This window comes from Piliocolobus tephrosceles, chromosome 13 (assembly GCF_002776525.5).
Source record: "Piliocolobus tephrosceles isolate RC106 chromosome 13, ASM277652v3, whole genome shotgun sequence".
Taxonomy (NCBI): domain Eukaryota; kingdom Metazoa; phylum Chordata; class Mammalia; order Primates; family Cercopithecidae; genus Piliocolobus; species Piliocolobus tephrosceles.
Window position 1 is genome coordinate 8,953,032 of NC_045446.1, and position 3,721 is coordinate 8,956,752.

Sequence of the window (3,721 nt, forward strand, 5' to 3'; positions counted from 1 at the left end):
CAAAAAAAAAAAAAAAAAAAAAAAATTAGCCGGGCGTGGTGGCGGGCGCCTGTAATCCCAGCTACTCAGGAGGCTGAGGCAGGAGAATGGCATCAACCGGGGAGGCGGAGCTTGCAGTGAGTCAAGATCATGCCGCTGCACTCCAGCCTGGGCTGCAGAGCGAGACTTCCGTCTCAAAAGAAATAAAAACAAAAACAAAAACACCAAAGTGCATGATGAGGGCTGGGCACAGTGGCTCATGCCTGTAGTCCCAGCACTTTGGGAGGCTGAGGCGGGTGGATCACCTCAGGTTAGGAGTTCGAGACCAGCCTGGTCAACATATGAAATCCCATCTCTACTAAAAATACAAAAATTAACTGAGCATGGTGGCAGGTGCCTGTAATCCCAGCTACTCAGGAGGCTGAGGCAGGAGAATTGCTTATACTCAGGAGGCAGAAGTTGCAGTGAGTTGAGATCATGCCATAGCACTCTAGCCTGGTCAACAAGAGTGAGACTCCATCTCAAAAATAAATAAACAAACAAACAAACAAAGTGCATGATGAGGATTTGGCAGGGTTAGGAAGGCAGGCTGGAAGCAGATCATGCAGAAATCCAAATGTCCCCTTAGAAAGGCCCTTGTCAAATTAGCAAGCCCACGCTGGTCACTGAGCATCTGTCCCAGCCTCCTCCCAGCTGGCTGCCTGGCCCACAGAGGCTGGAACGGTAAAAACTAACAAATAAATAAATAAATAAATAAATAAACACGAGTTCCAGATATTCCTTCTGGTTTTGTTTGTTTGTTTTAGACTCAGTTTCACTCTTGTCTCCCAGGCTGGAGTGCTGTGGTGCAATCTCAGCTCACCGCAACCTCTGCCTCCTGGGTTCAAGTGATTCTCCTGCCTCAGCCTCCCAAGTAGCTGGGATTACAGGCATGACTCTTCCCAAGAAGTAGAGAAGAGACTTTTCTTGGTGAAGTTGTTAGAAGCAACTAGGTATGGGACCCAAAGTGAGATAGGAGGCAGGTCTCGATACTGGAGGTGGGGCTGGGACACCAGACCAAATTGAGGACTTGTTGAAACAGGGATGGGGGTGGAGGCAGCTTTCCATAAGACACACCCACCAGTGTGCCATGTCAGTTTACCATTGCCATGGCAACACCTGGAAGTTACTGCCCCTTTCTGTGTTAATGACCAAATGACTCAGAATTTACCACCCTATTTCTAGAAATTTCTGCATAATCTGCTCTCTAATCTGCATATAATTAAAAGTGGCTATAAATATGACTGCAGAACTGCCTCTGAGCTGCTACTCAGGATAGCCCTGGTCTGCAAGGAGCAGTACATCTGCTGCTGCTGTGCACTGCCACTTCAATAAAAGTGGCTAACAGTACTGGCTCACAGTGGAATTCTCTCCTGGACAAAGCCAAGAACCCTCCCAGGCTAAGCCCCAATTTGGGGGCTTGCCTACCCTACATCAAAAGGAGGAGAAACCTTTGGGAGCAGAGTGGGTAAGTCTGTGCAACTCTGGGACGGGTACGGGGACTTCAAATGGCATTTTCTCAATAACTCTATTGGTTACAGAAATAACATTTTTATCTCTATGCTATGTGTTTGTTTTTCAGATGGTACTAAACTTGGGCAGGGAAGGACAGGGTGTTACGTTGCATGCCCTGTAAAAACGCTTGGTCTAAATCTGTCACATACTTGGCACTTAAAACACGTTAAATGTTAACTAAAAGAATGTTGACATCAGGTGTGAGAGGTTTTCTGCTCTAGGGAGAGTCCTCAAGCGGTCGCTATGTCAACAGACACAGATGTTTCCCTTTCTTCATATGATGAAGATCAGGGATCCAAACTTATTCGAAAAGCTAAAGAGGCACTATTTGTACCTGTTGGAATAGCAGGTTTTGCAGCACTTTTTACATATGGATTACACACATTGAAGAGCAGGGGAAATACTCAAATGTCCCTTCATCTGATCCACATGTGTGTGGCCACCCAAGGCTTTGTTGTAGGAGCAACGACTGTTGGTAAGGGCTGTTTCGTGTGTCGAGAATTCTGGGCAAAACCTAAGCCTTAGAAGAAGAGATGCTGTCTTGGTCTTGTTGGAGGAGCTTGCTTTAGTTAGACGTCTCATTATTGAAGTTATGTGTTATTGTGGAAAATAAACTATTTGAGTGGGTTTAGATGGTAACACAGCATCTTGAATATTGGCTTCCTTTCTTGCAGGCTTGATTTGCCTGGTGACCAAATTACTAGTGACTAGTGACTAGTTTACTAACTAGGTCATTCAAGGAAATCAAGTTGGGCCGGGCGCGGTGGCTCAAGCCTGTAATCCCAGCACTTTGGGAGGCCGAGACGGGCGGATCACAAGGTCAGGAGATCGAGACCATCCTGGCTAACCTGGTGAAACCCCGTCTCTACTAAAAAAAAAAAAACTAGCCAGGTGAGGTGGCGGGCGCCTGTGGTCCCAGCTATTCGGGAGGCTGAGGCAGGAGAATGGCGTAAACCCGGGAGGCGGAGCTTGCAGTGAGCTGAGATCCGGCCACTGCACTCCAGCCTGGGCGACAGAGTAGACTCCGTCTCAAAAAAAAAAAAGGAAATCAAGTTAGCATAAAAGAAACATGTCGGCCGGGCGCGGTAGCTCAAGCCTGTAATCCCAGCTACAGGGATTTGGGAGGCCGAGGCGGGAGGATCACGAGGTCAGGAGATCGAGACTATCCTGGCTAACATGGTGAAACTTCATCTCTACTAAAAAATACAAAAAAACTAGCTGGGCGAGGTGGCTGTAGTCCCAGCTACTCGGGAGGCTGAGGCAGGAGAATAGCGTGAACCCGGGAGGCAGAGCTTGCAGTGAGCCAAGATCTGGCCACCGCACTCCAGCCTGGGCGACAGAGCGGGACTCCGTCTCAAAAAAAAAGAAACATGTCACCTAAATGCACTAGATTGTGTTGAAATGTCCATCTTCTTCAATTGTGAAGATAAACTTAGTTCTAAAGGAGACAGCAGGCCAACCCTGAAGTACTCCCAGTTTGCTGCAGGATCTCACATGTTTTGGATGTTATATAAGAGTTCTATTTGCCCCAGTTAACTTTTTTCTGCCCGTCTTGTGGACTGGCTGGCTCTTTTAGAACTCCATCCAAAAAGTGCATGGAATATAACTTGTAAAGCTTCCCACAACTGACAGCATCTATGTGTGTGTGTTTAAACCAAATCTAGAAAGCTTACAATAGAGCTGCATAGTAGTGGTATTTATTAAAGAATCACAATTGTAAACATGAGAATAACTTATGGATTCTAGTTCAGTTATTTTGTAATTGCAGAATTATATTTTTGCTGCTGTTATATCTGAATAATTTTTTTTTTTTTTTTGAGATGGAGTCTCGCTCTGTCACCCAGGCTGGAGTGCAGTGGCTGGATCTCAGCTCACTGCAAGCTCCGCCTCCTGGGTTTATGCCATTCTCCTGCCTCAGCCTCCCGAGTAGCTGGGACTACAGGCGCCCGTCACCTCGCCCGGCTAGTTTTTTGTATTTTTTAGTAGAGACGGGGTTTCACCGTGTTAGCCAGGATGGTCTCAATCTCCTGACCTCGTGATCCACCCATCTCAGCCTCCCAAAGTGCTGGGATTACAGGCGTGAGCCACCACGCCCGGCCATATCTGAATAATTTTTAAATGTCATCTTGAGATAGAAATACGTATTTAAGCACTCATGCAAAGGTAAATGAACACTTTTTTTTTGGGG

General features: G+C 46.6%; 1 pseudogene; it reads left to right on the plus strand.

Annotated features, from left to right (window-relative positions):
• Positions 1-1,776: 1,776 nt before the first annotated feature.
• On the plus strand, positions 1,777-2,058 carry LOC111533839 (annotated as a pseudogene).
• The last annotated feature ends 1,663 nt before the right edge of the window (positions 2,059-3,721 follow it).